This window comes from Malania oleifera, chromosome 13 (assembly GCF_029873635.1).
Source record: "Malania oleifera isolate guangnan ecotype guangnan chromosome 13, ASM2987363v1, whole genome shotgun sequence".
Lineage (NCBI taxonomy): Eukaryota > Viridiplantae > Streptophyta > Magnoliopsida > Santalales > Ximeniaceae > Malania > Malania oleifera.
In genome coordinates, this window is record NC_080429.1 from 40,156,638 (window position 1) to 40,178,137 (window position 21,500).

Below are 21,500 nucleotides of genomic sequence, written 5' to 3' on the forward strand. Positions count from 1 at the left end.
GGGGCTGAATAGACTCTTTTTGCGAAATACGTATTTTTCTACAACATAAAACTCTTGGCAAGATACAAGAAATTATATCGTAATATAAATATAAATCATGCACAAGATATAAAATAAAGAGTGTAAGGGAGAGAAAGAACAACACCGGTATTTTTACGTGGTTCAACACAAAGCCTACGTCCACGCCTTAGCACCAAGCCAAGGATTCCACAATCCACTAAAGATACTCCTTCACTGGTGGAGAAGCCTTACAATTCGAGAACAAATCCCTACACTTGGGAATGAATCCCTACCGCGCTCACCAAGAGCCTTCGCTTCGGTTCACAAAAAACCTTACAACAATGGTTCACAAAGAACCTTACAAGAGATTGGAAATACAATTTAATGCTCCTTAAATGAGCCAATATGAAACACAACCAAATCCTCACTCTATTCTATCAAGGAATGAATCTTACAAGATAAGTGAGCAAGAGAGGATTGAGCACTTGTGAAGAATAACTAAAATGCAAAGTGCAAAGTGCTTAGGTTTTGGATAAAATGATATTTTTCACAAATATGATCAACAATGCTCAAAACCATATTAATACAAGTCTAAAAGCTTGTATTTATAGCTCAAGAACCTTAGGAGCCGTTAACTAGCCATTGGGGGAAAGAAAAAATACTTTATTTGGCAAACTAGCCGTTTTTCGCCCGTTGGGGTGCTTCTGCCCAGAATTCGTCGACGAAATCTGAATTTCGTCAATGAGGTCCCTGAATAATAAAAAGTCACCAAAATTAAAGTTGTGTAATTTTGTATTAGCTTTCCAAGGACACCAAGATCGTCCCATTTGGACTTTTTTATAAAAATTTATGCCCAAAATACCGTAAGATGTTCAGGACTCAAGACTGCACTACGGCAGTGACGATTACTTTATTTTTCATTGTCAAAAGGTGTTTTAATGACTCAAATCATTCTTGGACAAAATTATATATAATATATTAAGTCTAATGAAGATTAAAACTTGTCCAAATGAGTTTCGTTTTGAATATAAGATATTTTAATTAATAGAACACGTTTGAAAACCCATTTTGATATCTTATATGCTTAGTATGTCCTTTTATAAATATACTCGACTTTCTTTGAACCTTTAGGATGTTAAACTTGTTTTAACACAATCGGGACTAAGTATAAAAATGTTCTTAAAACTAGGATGTTAAAAACTTGTCCCTTTGAAAACATATTTGAGTTTTTAGGATTCATTTGACAAACTCTTATTTTAACTTAGAAAGCCATGAAAGGTGAGTTTGTATTTATGTCTTTAGTGCAATCCTATAAACTCATGTATCCTAGTATGCTTATGTAATGGCTTAACTCTTACTCAGAAAATCATGCAAGACACACACTGCAAGAGTTATAATACGCAGTCACTCACACAACCCTTATTACAATTAATTTATACACAATAAAAACTCCAGGATGTGCTTTGGTGCTTTTGAGTCAGTGTCCTTCCGATCTTTTCTATTTGATTTCTACTAGGTCCGATCTTTGCTTCTATTTGGTACCTCTATGTATCTGACACTATGTACCTATACTAGATAAGATCTGCAAGGATGGAAAATACTAGAAACAACAACTAGGATAATATCATCAAAACATATAAGTCAAGATAGTGTAGTTGACAGGGCTAACATTCTCCCATTTTTGATGATGTCTAACCTATTAAGAATCTATTTAATCTTTGCATTTGTGTTTGTTCTTACTAAGGCTTATTGTGCAAAGATAATCCTACTTAGAACCACTAATGAGTTGTTATCATCAAAACAAGACAATTAAGTTTACGTAGCCTCTAAGGCTAACAAAATTATTTTCATATTTTTTTCATAAAAAATCATTAGTAATCATTTACAAAACCATCACTAATAATTGCCTATTAGTGACGAATCCTCTGAACCGTCACTAATAGTGTTAAATAAATTATTTTTATATTTTTTAAATTTAAAACTATTAGTGATGGTTTACAAAACTGTCACTACTAACTGGCTATTAGTGACGAATACTCTGAACCATCACTAATAGTGCTAGATAAATTATTTTCATATTAAAAAAAAAAAAAAACTATTAGTGACGGTTTACAAAACCATCAATACTAACTGACTATTACTAACGAATTTTTTAAACTGTCACTAAAAGTGTTAAATAAATTATTTTTATTTATTAATAAATACTAGTAGTGACGGTTACTTAATCGTCACTAAGAAGTGACTTTTAGTGACAGATTCAATTTGTCACTAATACCTCAAGAATCGTCGCTAATATTTTCCCGTGATATATTCTGTGTCAAAAATGGTTTCCCGAGATAGTTTGAGCGAGAAAACTGGTTTTTAGTGACAAAAATATTAGTGACAGTTTTAGCAGCCATCACTAATATGACATAGACATAATGGTTGAGTAATGGTTAACTAATGGAAGATTTATTTTGTCAATAAAATTAAATCTGAAAGGGTTCTTTGGTAGTTTTTAAAAACCCAATGGGTGGAATGTCATTTTCAGAAAATTCAATGGGTGTTGCTAGATTTTGCCCTAAATTTAAACATGGATAAATTTAAGCAAATTTCAATAAAATTTTATATTTTATACTATTCAAATTCAATATAAATTCAAATTCAATAAAAATTCAAATTAAAAACCTCTCGAAACATATGACTAGTATTCCTAGAAGGCTTTAGAAACATAAAACAAAGTTTACAAACCACAAATTGACCTCCAAGCATTTTTTTTTTCATTTACTCGTTTGCAAATTATAAATTACATATCCTATTACGAACACACATGATGCACATATGATAAATTATGGTTCACTTTGTTAGTAAGACTTGTAATGAACAATTAGGATAATAACAACCTCATTCTTTTTCGAATATGAGACTCCACGCTCTAAGATTTTAAAAACTACCAAAAATCTCTAAGATTTAATTCAATTGATAAAATGAACTTTTCATTAGTTATTTTTTAGTCAGTCATTAAATACATGAGAAAAATAAATTTTACCCTTAACAAAATGATATTTTAAAATAACATCAACTTAATAATTAAATTGAGAATATTGGTTAGTATATCTTGAAAATTTTGAATAAATGAATTAGAGACCTAACAAATTCTTGAATTGACTGGTCTAGTCAATTCAATCGCTTTAGTCCTACCAATTAACATCAATGTTGGCCTAATAAGGTTTAAGAGTTTTGATGATAACAAATCAAGGTTACTTAACATGTCTATGTAAGTTTGAGTTCTAGGAGTTAAGTGTTGTTGTGAGCATACTTGAAGAGATTAATGGATTTGAACACTTAAAGTCATGACTCATGAAGGATATACAACTATGTGAGATATGAAGCTCATTGAAGCAGTGCATAAAGCTCAGAAGACATATTGGAAGCTTCACAACATGAAGACTTAGGCACTTAGATAGAATAGTATGATGAAAGTCTCATGTAAGTACTTCAAAACTCAATATTGATTGATTGATGCTTCTAGGATATGTCATTGGACTTTGATACCTGTTTTTCTACATAGAAAATGTTTTCTCAAAGTCCAAATAAAATTTTCCATTACATGAATTAAGTTTAGAACCAAAAATATTGAAAAACAAGTGTTACTGAAAGAACAGGCGACTGATGTTAAATCATCAGGCGACTGTGGTGCTACTGAGTTTAAAAAATATACATATAGAATAGGCATAGGTGATTGACCTATCAGGCACAGTCTACTGACCCCGTTCTAACTTTCACACTGCACTAATTTTAAAAGAAGACAAGCGGCGACTGATGCGTATGTTTTAACGAGTTATAACGCTAATCTTGTTTCCAAATCTTGCTTGATTGGTTTCCAAATTGAGAGAAAATTCAAATAAACCTTTTTGAAGCCCTAGTGTACTATTTAAACGTATTATTCTAGCACATTAGGGTAAGAGAGTACACGAACGACATGCACAAACTCTGAAATTTTTTTTGGTTATACTCTTCTGAAGAGCTGTTGTGTTATTGTTGAGATCTCTTGTTAATCTGACTAGTTCTTTCAAAACTCACACTCGTAAATTAGATTTTTGGTGATATACTTTTGAGCTTCAACTTTCATATTGATTATTCGAAGTATTCTTAATTCTAATGTGTACTAATCTGCTTATTTGAGGAGCTTTTCTCTTGTACAAGCAATTGTTGTTGTTTGTTGTATTGTTTGATGGTTCAGTTATTGAATCGTTGCCTAGCAAGAGGGCATTCTTGTTAGAGAGGCAAACTCCACCTTTGAGGGAGAGATGTTGTAACTTCATCTAGTAACGAAGTTAGGAAAGGAAATCGTCACAGCGCGTTGTGTGAGGCAAGGATGTAGGTTGCGGCCGAACTTTGTAAAAACAATGGTGTCCTGCTTCTTCTTCTCTATTCTCTTTAATTTCCGCAAGATATAAATTGCGTACATGATTTTATTTTCATAAGAACTTGCTGAATATTACCTCTTGCTGAATATTAAACTTTGTTGAATATTTGAGATTGTGTTGAAGAGTTAAGAACCTGTTGAAAAGAGATATATTGCTTAAAATTGTGAATTTGCTGACATATTTTTGTGATCAAATATATATATATATATATATATATATATTAGATTACTTGATTAATGAGTTGATTTGAAAACTCAAAAATGATTACAACTCTGATTTTATAAGTAAATGATTTGAGATTAACTAGTTATAAATTGATTTTTAGATTAAAGCTTAAGTGATGAAGTTAATCAAGAGTTTTATAGAAATTGTTTTTGAAGAGAAATATTATCCTTGCTGAAAATTTGATCTTAATATTGGTTATATCATTGAGATATATATATCAAATCACTAAATTCATTTGTCTTGATTATACTGTTGTAAATTTTATTGATTCAAGCTGAAGGTAGAATTTGATCTTGATCTTAATATTGGTTCACTACAAAAAAAACAAAAAGGTTTTCAGTGACAAAAGTATTAGTGATGGTTTTAAAATCGTCACTAATAGTGTTGTATTAGTCACGGTTTTTGACAACCGTCACTAATAGTATAAGCATTAGTGACTGTTTTAGCAGCCGTCACTAATACAAAACTATTAGTGACGGTTTAGAACCGTCACTAATACATTTCGTCACTAAAAACTGCGCAGCAAACAATTTTCGCGTGAAAATTTTTTCGAAAAAATATTAGCAATGATTTTATGGTATTAGTGACAGATTAAATTCGTAGCTAAAAGTCACATATTAGTAACGATTAACAAACCGTCACTACTAATAGTTATGAATATATTAAAAAAATTTAGTTAATGGTATTAGTGACGGATTGGGATATTCGTCACTAATAATGGCGTATTAGTGATGGTTTTGAAACCATCACTACTAGTATTTTTATTTAAAAAAATATAAAAAAAAAATTAAGTAAAGGGTATTAGAAACCGTCACTGCTAGCTTTTTATTTAAAAACAATAAAATAAATTTGGTTAAGGGTATTATTGACGGTTTGGGAGAACCTCCACTACTAATAGGGCATTAGTGATGGATTTGGCAACTATCACTACTAAAAAAATTAAAGTTCAGACAATTAATGACGAATTTATAGATTCGTCACTATTGACCCTTATTAGTGACGGTTGACAACCATCACCAATACTACCTGTTTTAAAAAAATTAAAAATATTAGGTTCAGAGTGTTAGTGGAAAATTTATGAATTCGTCACTATTTGTTCCTTATTAGTGACGGATTTGGGAACCGTCACTAATAATTCCTTTTTTTTTAAACAAATTAAAAAAATTTCAATTCAAAGTATTAGTGACGATGTTGTATATATTCGTCACTAATAAGGTACTAATAGTGAAATTTCTAGATTCGTCACTAATACTTCCTTTTTTTAAAAAAATATAAAAAAAATTAATTTTAGAATATTAGTGACGAATTTATAAATTCGTCACCATTGGTTTCTTATTAGTGACGAATTTCTATATTAGTGAAGAATTTGGACCGTTACTAATGCTTTGTTATTTATAAAAAAAATAAAAGGAGAGTAGTAGTGACGATTTTGAAACCATCACTAATGTCGAGAATACTAGTGACAAATTTGTAAATTCATCGCCATTGGTGTTTTATTAGTGATGAATTTGGACTATCACTAATGCTTTGTTATTTATAAAAAAAATAAACGTAGAGTAGTAGTGACGGTTTTGAAACCGTCACTAATGCCCCAAAACCCTTATTGCTGTCCACGGGTTATTTTCCCTCCTTCTCCTGGCTTCTTCCCCTTCCCATGCACCTGCTCTTGTGAGCAAAGATCTCAGTCGATCTCCTATTGCTCTCTGCTGCAAGCCACCGCGCCAGCTCCTCCTCTTCCCTTCCTACTTTGGCGATCGTCTCTTCCAGTCTCCCCCTGCTCTTGATCGTCCGTAAGTCCGCTCTAGCTCCTCCTCTTCCCCTCTCATCTTGCTTCGACAATCCTCTAGATCTCTCCCAATCTCCCCTTGCTCTAGGACAAGCCCAGGTTCTTCTTTCCCTTTATCTTTATACTTTCAAGCATAAATTTTGTAGTTATTATCCTTTAGTCGGGGATTCAACTCATTTAGCGTCAAGATTCATGCTGTACTGTTGATTTTGCTCATCTACTTGAATGATGAGGGGGCCATGGTTGCTGTTAATTGATGGATCCTTAAATCATCATGCATCTTTCTTTGATTTGTGTAAGAAAAAATGATTGGTCGTCATCTGTCCCAATCCTACAAAATGTGGAGTAGATTATTAAACTCATATATTGAATTACTCTATGTGTGTGTGTGTGTGTGTGTGTGAACTTTAAACAGAAAATGGAAAAAGTAACACCTAGTGCACAAGGCTCCTATGCCATCTGGGGTTAGAGGTTCACTGTATACATGAATTAAATATACAATTGATAAGAAGCACACCTATAGTATCAGCAAATATAATGAAATGAAATTCTAGATCAATGTGCAGTCAAACACAAGAAATATAATTTTATTTTTCGATTTAATGGAAGTAGGCCCGAATTCCTTTTCTCAGCAAGAAAAGGAAACTCAAGTAGGAAAGAAAATCATAAAAAAATAAAATATAAATTCAACCTTGATGAGGTGGTCAGCAATAATTAAGAATGATGAAGATGCATGTTGAGGATGTTTATGTAACGAGGTAGTGGATATTAGTGTCATTTACAGGAAGTACAATGGCAATTTGAAATAGTCCAAAAATTTAATAAAATGACCAATCACAGTTGGGAAAATAGATACTTCGCAATGTTTAGGGAGGTGGTACAGCTGACAAAGATAAAGGGAAGTTGTATACATGAAGAATCAAAGACCCCAGCTTTATTGTCGCATTCCTTTCTCATCATATATGGCTTTTGATTTGAAGTGACGAATCCTGGTTGCTTTGGGGTCATATGGATATCACCACATTTTAGATATGGTGTATACATTGAGGGGATCCATGTATGACCTACACCACCAGTTATTTCATTAGTTTCTGAAATAGAAAAAGCAGCTTCCTCCTTGGTGATACCTTGTTTCACCAACATAGGAACCTTTTCAACCAGTTCTTTTGCCTCCTTCAATCCAAACCTTTTAAGACTTGTGAGAAAAATAAAATATGAATGCTTTAATGGTCTATAATTTTGTGTGTGTGTGTGTGTGTGTGTGTGTGTGAGAGAGAGAGAGAGAGAGAGAGAGAGAAGACCTAAGTGGAATTTTAAGATGTTGACTATATATGTGAGGGTGGTGAAGACCCTAGGCGAGGACACTAGTAATTGGGCATCTTTTATTTCTTTCTTTTGTTTTTAGTTTTTTTTTATTGACATGCTCCACTTCTATATTGTTGGCCTAATAAGGTTTACAATTCTTATTTTAATGATAACAAATCAATGATGTGTTTAATATGGTTCAAGTGAAAGTTTTTCAGGAAAAAGGCAAAGCTTAAAGGAAGTGACAAAGCTCAAGAGCATAAGGAAGCCTATGGAATCTTGAAGAGCATAATAAAGCTTATGGATTACAAAAAGATATTAAAGAACATGAGGATTAAAGATATACTAGTGAAAGCTCAAAGAAAAGATTGAAGATCAAGGGATCATTTTTTTTAAGATGTTCTAAATGTAAGTACTTCAAGTCAATTTCAAATATAAATTGAATTGAAGCTCTTAAACATATTCAGAAATATATTTTTATATATTCTAAAGAATATTTTTATAATCAATGAAAAGAAAGGGTTTTGAAAAGAAAAACTTTTGAAATAGAGAAGGGCCAGGCGACTGCCATGATATGGCAGGTGACTGCCAAATTAAGTAAGGGGTTTTTCAACGAGACAGTAGCAAGACAGGCGACTGCCTAAACATGTCAGGAGCCTACGTGAACATGTCAGGTGACTGCCTTGGTTCTGGCAGGCAACTGCCAGTATTCTGTATTGAGAGTTTGTTCTATGACAGGTGACTGCCAAGTCATGGCAGACGACTGTCACTCGAACGTTGGCTTAAAAACTCTTAACGGGAAGATTTTGTAAACAAAGTTTTTGGACATAATTATTTTTAAAAACTTGGAAACTATTTTAAGGAAATTTTGGGGGTAAGGAATTGCTTCTAAACATCTATAAATAGCCCCAATCCTCAAAGGTTTGATACATCCAAGCAATTTTCAAGCAATCAAAGTTCTCAAAGGCTCTCAAACTTTCTTGTGTTCAATTACTAAATTGCTACTGATTCAAACTCTGAAGCAAAGCTTTCAAAGTCAAAATCTTTCATATTTTGGAAGATATTTGGTGATTCATATTAAGTATTGAGCTTCAAATTCTTTTATATTTGAATTGCTTTGAAGTATTACTGTGCTTAATTTTTGTACTAACCTACTCTGCTGTGAGAGTGTTTTCTTGTACACAAAATCTCTATCTTGATTCTTATTCATAGATGATTCAAGGTTGTAGAATCGTTGGACCAAACGAGGGAATATCGTTTGGAGAGGTGGGTTCTAGCCTAACGGAAGGAGTGTTTTGTAATCGGTATTGTTCCACCCGTCAACGAAACTAAACTAGTGAATCCTTTGGTGGTTTGCCAAAGGTGAGGACATAGGCTGGGTATAAGCCGAACCTCATAAAAGCTTGTGTTTCTCTTCTTCCTTACTCTTTACTTTTTTAGCAAAGACTTATTACCTGCGTATATGTTTTTAAATTGTTAATTCTGAGTGTTTAGTTGTTAAATAGACCGAAGGATAATTTGTTATTGGTTTGATCAGCATTGATTGCAGAAACCGAAAGGGACTACGTTGGTTGATCAACCTAAACTTATTAATCTAAAAGTTTGTTTGAAAACTAAACATAAAGAAGACTTGTGAGTTTGAAATAAATACAGGGCTTACATAAATTCAGCTTGATTTTCAATTCATTACAGGGCTATTGAGACAAAGATTGAATTCTTGATTATCTTGATTAGTTGTGATTGAATTACTTATTGTGGTTGTTGATAGTAAACAAAGAATTAAAATTGAATTAATCTTAAAAATTCCAATTCATCCCCCCACTTGGGAAGCTATCCTATTTTCATATATATATTTATGGTAGAATATCTTAATTTTTTTCGAGAGGACTAGTGTGGTCCTCCCATCAGACCACACTATTTTACATATATATATGATGGAGTTGATAGATAATACAATTTGAAATGGAGAATGGAACAATTTACACCACACTATTAATTTGTACTCTTTTTCATTGTCAAATGCCCTCTCAAGGCTTTAATAGGTTAATAAAAATTTAACCTATGGAAAAATTATTTTATATGAGCATTTTTCAAATTTGTACGCCACTAAAACAAAATCTTTTTTTTTTCTTTTTGAAATTTTATATACAAATATTGAAAAACTTGAAAAGAAAATGACATTTTGCAATCATTGAACAATTAAAAATGAAAAATATTTTCTACAATTGAATAGACAGTTAATTCTAACCATTAAAATTCTAACAATAAATTGGTATAATTATTCACCTAAGCTTTGACAATGCTCTCTCATTTTTCTATCATCTAAAATAGCTCACAAATTTAGTCTATCAAATTAAGTCTATTTTACCTAAATAGTTTTTGCTTTTTCTATTTCCATTATTTGTTCCATTCTCCGTTTCGTTTTCCTTCTCTGCACTTATAGTATTGATGATAGGTCATGGAAATTTTTTGGACTAAATTCATCAATATAGTATTAAAAACATATTTATGTATATACTAAATGATCGTATGAGGATTATTATGATTATCAATAAAGAAAAAAAAAATCAATACTAATGTGTTTTTGGTAACAATATGTAGGCCATGTTAGAATCGAATCAAGTAATCTCAAATTCACAAGTTGATGTTGATAAGCTTGTTTTACAATTTGAGTATGCTTATCACACCTACTTGGTACTAATACAATATATTTTCATAGCATATGCATTACAAAGGTGTATTCTAGTTTAGATACTTTCATAGGGCAAGTAGTATTTTGATAAATACTATTGACAAGGCACTATGATACTTCTCAATACTTAATTTTTAAAGTATTCTTAGCCATTGGATTGTGAATTAAGTATTGAAAATCTAGAAAGACTTGAGTATGTTCTATCTGTCTTATAGGGTTACTTGTTAGAGAGTACGATAAGCACAATCACATTAAGGATATATAAATTTAGTTACATTGTCTACCAATTAGATATTCTCTTTAATAGTTATATGAGCAATCATTAAACTTTAGTATTCATTTTTTTTTTGGGTATTTAAGCTACACACACATTTCAATTATATGATCAATGTGTTATTTGAGATTGCCCTTCCAATGAAATTGTAGTGTTTTGCTTCAAGGTGATGGAATAAGCTATTTTATTGTGTTTAGTTCTATTGCTTGTGAAATTCTACTATTCCTCTATTTAAGTCATCCATTGCATTAGATAAAATTGATCGTCCTTACACATATTATTAAAAAAAAAATGCGTACATGCAATGCATAGATAAGTCTTATATTCCTATATTCCTCAAAACCAAAGCCTGAAATTGTAGCCCCTTGCATGTTTTTTGTTTTTTATTTTTTTCAACTTCATGTATTCATTGAAGCTTAGACCCGTCCAAGAACGGTTACTATATATTCATTCCTAATTGTACATGCGAGACAAATTAATTGTTATATTTCAAGTGATTATTAGTCATACATATTCTTGGACTATGTTGACTAATAATCACTTGAACATGTTAATTATTTGTTTTACTTACGATTAGTAATGTTTATATTTCAACAATTCTTGGATTGTCCAATGTGGACAGTTTAGGAAGTTGTATTTACATTGTTGTCATCGTTCATGCTTTTTCAATTGTCATTATTATTTCGAGCGCGTCACTACTTGTATTCTATGGGTGCATAGTGAGGTGTCGTAACAATTTGTTAGTCATGGAAAACTCAAAAAATTTTCACTTCCCCTATCTCGTGTACTTGGAGAGCCATGGGGAGATGCTACCAAAATTTATAACGACTACAAAGAAGGAATTTGAGCAATTGATTGCAACGTAAATGCAACATTCCTGAATGGGATAGGATCCGTACCCTTTAGAGTATGATGGTTGATTATAGGATTCACGATACATGCATGAAACATTATGAGAATATAATGAACACCATTTACTTTAACATATTATAGGGTAATTAATGAACATGGATAAGAGTTGGATGAACGCTTGGGGTTGGTTTTTTTCAGAATACGTGAAAGGGGTACATGATTTCATAAAGTTCGCACGTCCTCGTGCAAATAAAGCCAATAGAATAAGGTGTCCTTGCAAGAAATGCCAAAACATAACATTCAAACACATTGATCTGGTCCATTCACATTTGTTAGACTTTGGAATGGAGAAAAGGTACACAAGATGGGTGTTCCATCGTGAAGATTACGCAGTTCAAAGTGATAATGATGACGATGAAGATGAGGGGACAAATATAGTAGGTGGTGATACACGTTCGGAAGGGTTAACCGAAATGTTAGGTGACTTGCAAAAGGGGATTGCAGTGGACACGGTTGATGTCAGTGTGTCGTGTACTGGTGATGAAACTACTTCAGCGGGTACCGTACCTTGTAATCCTAGTACGTTGAATCGACTCGGTAAACCATTTGCTAATCTCATGAGGGATGCACAGGTGCTCCTATATCCAAACTGTAAAAAGTTCTCAAAATTAGAGTTTCTGATAAAGTTGCTTTATGCAAGGACAATGCATGGGTTATCTCAGAGCGCATTCAACATGCATTTAAGCCTCATTAAGGTAGCACTGCCTGATGGTGAAACACTTCCCAAGTATTTTTATGAGGCGAAGACATACATGAGTGAATTGTTCCTCAGTTATGCTCTAATACATGCGTGTAGTTATGATTGTGCACTCTTTTATGGTGAACATGAAAATGGGAACGAGTGCCCAAAATGTGGTGAACCGAGGTATACAACTAATCAGAAGAAGGGTAAAAAGATCCCCAAAATTTTTTTGCGATATTGTCCATTAATCCTGCGGCTGCCACGATTGTATATGTGTAGAAAGACTACTACAGATATGAGATGACATAAAGAGAAACGTCTTCAAGATGGAAACACCCTTAGCCATCCAGCGGACTCCGAAGCTTGCGCCGAATTCGATAAAATGCATCCGTGGTTTTCTAGTGATCCTCGCAACATCAGACTTGGCCTTACTTCAGATAGGTTCAATCCTTTCGGTAACATGACCAACCCATATTGTAACGAACTGCTCCTTTTTCACATATATATATTTTTTTATAAATAAATTATCATCACATCATATATTCCAGCTCAGCAGGTCACAATCCACCTGGACCCGTGGGCACTAGGGATATAACAAAACATACAGCAGAAGCCTATGCAGCAGAAAGTATAAAATCATATACATCTCATCATAATGTGCATAACACATACCAGAGTCACTACAATCACTATTTCACAGTATATACATCTCAAAAATGAAATCTAGGGACAATCCCCACAAAACCTAACTGTCCCTACCAAAACTTACCCTTCCAAAGAGGGCAAACAACTTATCTAGATTAGCGGGGCTTTTCTCGCTCTCCTATAAAAGGCTCCTAAAAAATGTATAAGATTTAGGGGTGAGACACCTCTTAGTAAGGGAAATAAACTAATACCAGTGTGTGGCAACATGAGTATTCTGTGTTCTACATATACCATACATAACATATTCTATACTGTTTATCAAATCTGGGAAAACATATGCATATCAAAATATGGCAAAACATACTGCATTTTCATAAACATTTCTCATCTCATATCATAATAATAATAATATAAAAATAATTCTGGTAGGTTAGTTGGCTGTTGTCATGTATTACCTCCACATGACTAGGTTGTGTGGCCCTAAGGCGGGACCTAATAATGGTTGGCCGACCACTACCAAGTCAAACAGTAGTCTGTAGGTCCGATGGGTCTACCCAGACTGGTCCGTACACCAGGGGCGATAACAGCACACTTTTTGAAAATAACCACATCGACCATCCAATCTCACACCACTCCGTACAGCGGCGTTAACATAGATATCATGATCACGAGGACCATGGACACATAGCAACGGTACCGTGCAAGTGCTAGGCCCGTATGCCGGCAAATCACATAGCAAAACCTGTACGCTAGCAAATCACATAGCTCGGCCCGTACGCCGGCAAATCACATATATATATATATAAATATCTCGGCCCGTATGCCGGTTTTCCATCATAGAAATCCATATCGTCCCCATTCCTAGAAAACAGTATTTCACAACATTTTTATACTCATGCCACACTAAATAAATTTTCTACGTATTCAACATATCATCATTTAAACAGTATTTTCCAAATATAAATCATATATATAAATATATTTATTTTTTCCTAAAACCAGATGCTATATATATACACATGTACTTTCTCAAAACAAAACTAACTTAGTTTATCCCCTTACCTGATTCCTGAAAAACCCCTAAGAAAATCTTCCCCGTACCCACAAGGTTCTCAACTTAATACCCTGAAAATGAAAACTCACACAATTAAAGTTTAGTATTTTCGTACGTACAACATTTTCTATAACTACCACTAAGTCAAATTCGACTTAAAAAGTCTTACCTCAACTTAGGGATGATTCCCAACGTTCCCAATCAACACCCCTGGAACTGAAAATTTTTAGTATTAAAGTTTAGTATTTTTACACGTATATCACTTTCTTCAACTGTTAAAAATCCAAATATTGAATATAAAGTCTTAGCTTGGATTTGGGATGAAATCCAATTTCGTTTCCTTGACGATCCGCTCCGGCAGACTTGTAGAGAACTTCGTTAGGAGCATTGTGGTGGCTTCGGTTTGTCAATCCGGCGTAAAACTAGCCCGAAATCGAAGAGAGAGAGAGAGTCGTAGGAGAGAGAGAGAAGAGAGAGAGAAAGAGAGAGAGAGCACTTCCAAAAAAATCTAAGCAAGCTTCTTGAAGAAGCTTGAGTTATATTTTATATATAGTAATCATTAATTAAAGTAAAGCTTCTTGAAGAAGCTTTCACACTTTCTATATATATATATATATATATATATATATATATATTAACCTATATATTAAATGCATATCATAATAACTTACTTATATATATATATATATTTTCCTTATCATACTATTCATTTTACTTGTTAATTTAATTAATTAATTTTATTATTATTATTATTATTATTATTATTATTATTATTATTTTTAAAAATTTTATTTTTTCCGGTTACTACATTACTTCCCCCTTAAAAGAATTTCATCCTCGAAATTTACTGTTTCCATAACTCACCATCCTTTAATCAGGAAAAAGGGTCTACTCATTTTATTACCTACCCTCACTTATGGCGGAGGAATACCGTAGTTACATTCCAAGTCCTAGAGGATTACATGTACAAAAGAAACTTCTTCTAGATCTAAAATACTACACTATTCAAATCATTACATGTACCTGCAAAAGAAACTACCTAACTACTTACATTTTATCCACTCAGACCTCTTGAAATAAATGCGGATATCTCTGTTTCATCTTCTCTTCGGACTCCCAAGAAGCCTCTTCTACTACATGATTCCTCCATAGAACCTTTACCTGAGGAATTTTCCTGTTACGTAGTTCATGTACTTTCCTATTCAAAATCTGTACTGGTACCTCCTCATATCCCAGTGAATCATTAAGCTCCAACTCATCATAACTGATGACATGAGAAGGGTCTGGGACGTATTTCCTTAACATAGCAACATGAAATACGTCGTGAATCCTGGACAATACAGGTGCCAAAGCTAGCCTGTAGGCTACCGGTCCCACTTTATCTAGAATCTCAAATGGACCGATAAACCTAGGACTAAGTTTACCCTTCCTCCCAAATCGCATAACCCCTTTCATCAGAGCTATCTTCAAAAATACGTGATCACCTACATCAAACTCTAAATTCCTGTGGCGATGGTCGGTGTAACTCTTCTATCGGCTCTGAGCTGCACTGATCCTGTCCCTGATAAGACAAACTTTATCACACGCCTGCTAAACCAGCTCTGGTCCCACTACTCGCTGCTCACCCACTTTATCCCAAAACAAAGGAGAATGGCATCTCTTACCGTACAGAGCCTCAAATGGTGCCATGCCAATGCTAGATTGATAACTATTATTATACGCAAATTCTACTATTGGCATGAACTAGGTCCCACTACCCCCAAAGTCTAGTACACACGCTCTGAGCATGTCCTCTAATATGTGTATCGTCCTCTCAGTCTACCCGTCTGACTGAGGATGGAATGCCGTACTAAACGATAACTGAGACCCCAGAGCCTCCTGCAAACTCCTCCAAAATAGTGATGTGAATCGTGGGTCTCAATCCGACACAATAGATATAGGCACCCATCCCATGAGAACGTACTATCTCCTGAATGTAAATCTCCGCTAAACGGCTGAGGGAGTAGCTGATCTTGATGGGAATAAAGTGGGTGGTCTTCGTCAATCGATCAACAATCACCCAGATGGCATTATGACCATGTAACGTCGTCGGCAGTCCTGACACGAAGTCCATCGATATGTGATCCCACTTCCACTCCGGGATGAATAACGACTGCAACTGCCCTGCCGGTCTCTGGTGCTCAGCCTTTACTTGCTGGCACGTCAAACACTGCACTACATACTCGGCAATCTCTCTCTTCATACCACTCCACCAGTATGACTCTCGCAGATCTCTGTACATCTTCGTACTACCGGGATGAACTGTATACAAAGATCTGTGAGCCTCCTCTAGAATAGTCTTCTTGATCTCAGTATCAGTAGGAACAAATAATCTGGAATGGAACCGCAAAGCTCCGTCATCTGCGATACTGAACTCCTCCCCTTGCCCACTCTGTACTCTGTCTATCACCTCCACTAGCTCTGGATCTTCCTTCTGGGCAGCTTTAATTCTCTCTTGCAGGGTAGGCTGTACCACTAGGCTGGCAATACATACTGGGAGATCACTCTCCACCAACTATATGCCAAGTCTCTCCAGATCCATTATGATCGGATGCTGGATCCCCATAGCCGCCAACACTGGCTCCCTGGATTTCCTGCTCAACGCATCAGCTACCACGTTTGCTTTCCCTAGGTGATAACTGATGGTACAATCAAAATCCTTAATCAGCTCCAACCACCTTCTCTGCCTCATATTCAGTTCTTTCTGGGTAAAAAAATACTTCAAACTTTTATGGTCGGAGAAGATCTCATACTGCTCACCATACAGGTAATGCCTCCAACTCTTCAGTGCGTGTACCATTGCAGCCAACTCAAGATCATGGGTAGGGTAGTTCTTCTCATATTATTTCAACTTCCTGGATGCATACGCCACTACCCTGCCATGCTGCATTAATACACAGCCAAGTCCCTTCAAGGACGCATCACTGTAAATGGTATACCCTTCACCCCCACATGGGATGATCAACACTGGTGCTGTGACTAGTCTCTTCTTCAGCTCCTGAAAACTCTGCTCACAACTATCGTCCCACTCAAATCTAACATTCTTCCTCCTCAATCGTGTCAAGGGCCCTGAAAAAGCTGAGAATCCCTCAACAAAACGACGGTAATAGCCTACTAGCCCCAAGAAACTCCTGATCTCCTGGACATTTCTCGGTCTAACCCAATTCACTACAGCCTTAATCTTGCTAGGATCCATAGAAATACCGTCTCCAGATACAACATGCCCCAAGAACACGACCTTCTCCAGCCAAAATTCACATTTACTGAACTTGGCGTACAACTTCTTTTCCCGAAGTGTCTGCAAAACCTACCTCAAGTGTGTCTCATGCTCCTCATAGTTCCTAGAATAGACCAGTACATCATCAATAAAAACAACAACAAACTGGTCTAGGTATTGGTGGAAGACTCTATTCATCAAGTCCATAAATACCGCAGGAGCATTCGTCAAACCAAACGGCATTACTAGAAACTCGTAATGCCCATACCTAGTCCTGAAGGCTGTCTTTGAGACGTCTTCTGCTTTCACCTTCACCTGATGGTAGCCAAATCTGAGGTCAATCTTCGAATACACCCGTGTACCCTGGAGCTGGTCAAACAAATCACCGATACGGGGTAGAGCATACCCATTCTTGATTTTCACTTTATTTATCTCCCTATAGTCTATACACATCCTCATAGTTCCATCTTTCTTTTTCACAAATAAAACTGGAGCTCCCCACGGAGATACACTGGACCATATGAAGCCCTTATCTAGCAGATCTTGCAACTGATTCTTCAATTCTGCTAACTCCACTGGTGCCATTCGATAAGGTACTTTAGAAATCGGCGCTGTACCGGGAGCTAAATCAATAGAGAAATCCACCTCAAGGTTGGGTGGCAAGCTTGGTAACTCATCTGGAAAAACATCCACAAACTCCTTCACTACAGGCGTGCTAGCAAGTTTCAATTCATTCTCTGACATCTCTTTCACAACAGCCACAAACCCCTGACAACCACTCAACAATAGTCTCCTAGCCTGAATAGCTGAAACGAGCTGAGGCGGGGATTGCACACCTAACCCTACAAACTTGAATTCTGCTTTCCCCAAAGGTCTAAATATCACCTCTCGTGCACGACAATCTATGCTGGCAAAATTAGCCGCTAGCCAATCCATGCCAAATATAACGTCAAATCCATGCATGTCTAACACTATCAAATCAGCAGACAATGTTTTCCCCTGAATCTCTACTGGGCAGTCGCGGAGTACCCTACCACACCTCACTACCGACCCAGTCGGTGTAGATACCAACAGTTCAACATCTAATGATTGTGTTTCAACCTCACATAATTTAATACACCCCAAGGACACAAACGAGTGTGTAGCTCCTAAATCATATAATGCAATAACTTTAAAAGAAAGCATAATGACCATACCTATCACCACGTCACCTGACGCCTCAGCCTCACCTGGCGTTAAAGTAAACACCCTACCTGGAGCCGTATTCCTCTGTTGGCCCCCACGTGGCGCCTGATAACCTCCCTGGTATGGTCTAGGAGCTGGAACTGCATCTGGTGGAGTAGGGCAGTCTCGTACCATGTGCCCCGATCTACCGCAGCGATAGCACATCGGAGCTACATCTGGCGGGGTAGGACAATCTCGCACTATATGTCCCGATCTACCGCAGCGGTAGCACACTACACCACCAGCTCGACACTCTCCCCAGTGCCTTCTACTACAAGTCTGACAAACTGGAGGACCCTGCCCTGTCTGCTCCTCGTGTCCTCTCGTATCCTGTCTCCGCCCTCTACCATGATCACCTCTCCTCCACTGACCCGGCCTGTGACCCTGGTGGTAGCTCATAGATGCAGATCTCTTCCTCTGTCCCTACTTATTCGCATCAAGATGCTCACCAATCTATGCCAAGGCCGCCCTGTTGACCAACTCAGCGAAGTCCTGGATCCGCAGCACCACCACCCACTTAAATATACTCTGCCTCAAGCCTCTCTCAAACTTCCTTGCCTTCCTCACCTTATCAGGAACAATGTACGGGGCGAATCAAGAGAGCTCAATAAAACATGCTGCATACTGCTGGACGGATAGTTGTCCCCGCTTCAAACTCAGGAACTCTTTTACCTTAGCCTCCCTCATAGTAGCTGGAAAATATTTGTCAAAGAACAGATCTTTAAACCGGTCCCATGTCATAGCTATCGGAGTCACCCTATGCTCCTCCAATAGTCTCACCGCAGTCCACCACCTCTCAGCCTCTCCTATCAATTTATAGGTGGCAAAGAGGACCCTCTTTTCCTCAGTACATTGCAGCACAACCAAGATTTACTCAATCTCTTGCATCCAGTTCTCAGCGGCTACAAGATCAACTCCACCTGAGAACGCCGGAGGATTCATCTTCGTAATTTCTCTATAGTCCACCCATGGCCTGTAGATGGACCACTCTGCTCCCTCGAGCTCCTAGTAATCTCAGCCATAACCTGTTGAGTCACGCTACGTAATACAGCATCAGAGTCGGTCCCAGCTACACCTGATGGTCCTGCTCCATCACTGCCACTCGCATGGGCACTATTTCCTTTTGGATCCATCTTGGAAAATAGTAGTGGCAATTCAGTAATCCTATCTTCATAATTTACCCACCTATCCTCACCACTTATCTCAACATTTCTAACTCATTACTAATCCCCAGTCCTACATTCTAGGAACACAACCCGACAATAGCTTACTATGGTTTTCCTGAAATCGTCACCCTAGGAAAAACACAGAAACTACCACGGAAGTCCTGCCTCTAGATTGTAGAACAAAACCTCAAATCCTTTCCTAAACTCTGGTATTGTTCCTGCTGCACTCTAAAGTCTACTAAACCTAGCAACCTAGACTCTGATACCAACTGTAACGACCCGCTCCTTTTTCACATATATTTTTTTTTATAAATAAATTATCATCACATCATACATTCCAGCTCAGCAGGTCACAATCCACCTGGACCCGTGGGCACCAGGGATATAACAAAACATACAGCAGAAGCCTACGCAGCAGAAAGTATAAAATCATATACATCTCATCATAATGCGCATAACACATACTAGAGTCACTACAATCACTATCTCACAGTATGTACATCTCAAAAATGAAATCTAGGGACAATCCCCACAAAACCTAACTGTCCCTACCAAAACTTACCCTTCCAAAGAGGGCAAACAACTGATCTAGATTAGCGGGGCCTTTCCCGCTCTCCTATAAGGGGCTCCTGAAAAATGTATAAGATTTAGGGGTGAGACACCTCTCAGTAAGGAAAATAAACTAATACTAGTGTGTGGCAACATGAGTATTCTGTGTTTTACATATACCATACATAACATATTCTATACTGTTTATCAAATTTGGGAAAACATATGCATATCAAAACATGGCAGAACATATTGCATTTTCATAAACATTTCTCATCTCATATCATAATAATAATAACATAAAAACAATCTTGGTAGGTTAGCTGGCTGTTGTCATGTATTACCCCCACATGACTGGGTTGTGTGGCCCGAAGGTGGGACCTAACAATGGTTGGCCGATCACTGCCAAATCAAATAGTAATCTGTAGGTCCGATGGGTCTACCCAGACCGGTCCGTACACCAGGGGCGATAACAGCACACTTCTTGAAAATAACCACATCGACCATCCAATCTCACACCACTCCGTACAGCGGCGTTAACACAGATATCATGATCACGAGGACCATGGACACATAGCAACTGTACTGTGCAAGTGCTAGCCTAGACCAAGCCAACCAGGTTCTGATATCATATACATATACTAAAATCGTGATACATGGATATCTCATATCAATAATTATCAAATCAATCATATCATTTTTCACACATACATATTTCATGAAAATCATCGGCCCGTATGCCGGAGTTACACATTTTATCATAACTCGGCCCGTATGCCGGCAAATCACATAGCATAACCCGTACGCTAGAAAATCACATAGCTCGGCCCGTACGCTGGCAAATCACATATATATATATATATATATAAATATCTCTGCCCGTACGCTGATTTTCCATCATAGAAATCCATATCGTCCCCATTCCCAGAAAACAGTATTCACAACATTTTTATACTCATGCCACACTAAATAAATTTTTTACGTATTCAACATATCATCATTTAAACAGTATTTTTCAAATATAAATCATATATATAAATATATTTATTTTTTCCTGAAACCAGATGCTACATATATATACATGCATTTTCTCAAAACAAAACTAGCTTAGTTTATCCCCTTACCTGATTCCTGAAAAGCCCCTAAAAAAATTTTCCCCGTACCCACAAGGTTCTCAACTCAATACCATGAAAATGAAAAATCACAGAATTAAAGTTTAGTATTTTGGTACGTACAACATTTTCTATAACTACCACTAAGTCAAATTCGACTTAAAAAGTCTTACCTCAACTTAGGGATGATTCCCAACGTTCCCAATCAA